Below are 406 nucleotides of genomic sequence, written 5' to 3'. Positions count from 1 at the left end.
GCTTTAAACATAGTAGTACTCAATAATGTTAGCTGTCATTGTTATTATTACCATGTTGCAATAAAGAAGCTGTGTTTATAGGATAAAACGTCAGGAAGGCCATGAACTTGGCCTACTTTAAACATCCCAACAGACGCCGTTGGGGGGAAAGATGGTCTATGTCACCAGGATTTGATGATTCAGTTGGAGAAGATGTTATTAACACCGGGTGGAGCTGGTTCAGGAAAATGACGCAACTGCAGAGAGAACACCTCACCCACACTGAGTTGATTCCAAACATTACAACTCCATTGGTTGAGCTGGTCCTACAGATTAATGGCAGAGAGAGTTTGCAACTCACGGAGAAGTGCAGTGACCCAGCAATCCAAAAAGATGGGTGGCTCCTCTGTGCCTGGTAGTATTTCCC

Source organism: Sapajus apella, unplaced genomic scaffold (genome assembly GCF_009761245.1).
Source record: "Sapajus apella isolate SASKATOON/1434 unplaced genomic scaffold, GSC_monkey_1.0 scaffold2, whole genome shotgun sequence".
Taxonomy (NCBI): Eukaryota; Metazoa; Chordata; class Mammalia; order Primates; family Cebidae; genus Sapajus; species Sapajus apella.
This window is presented reverse-complemented; position numbering follows the sequence as displayed.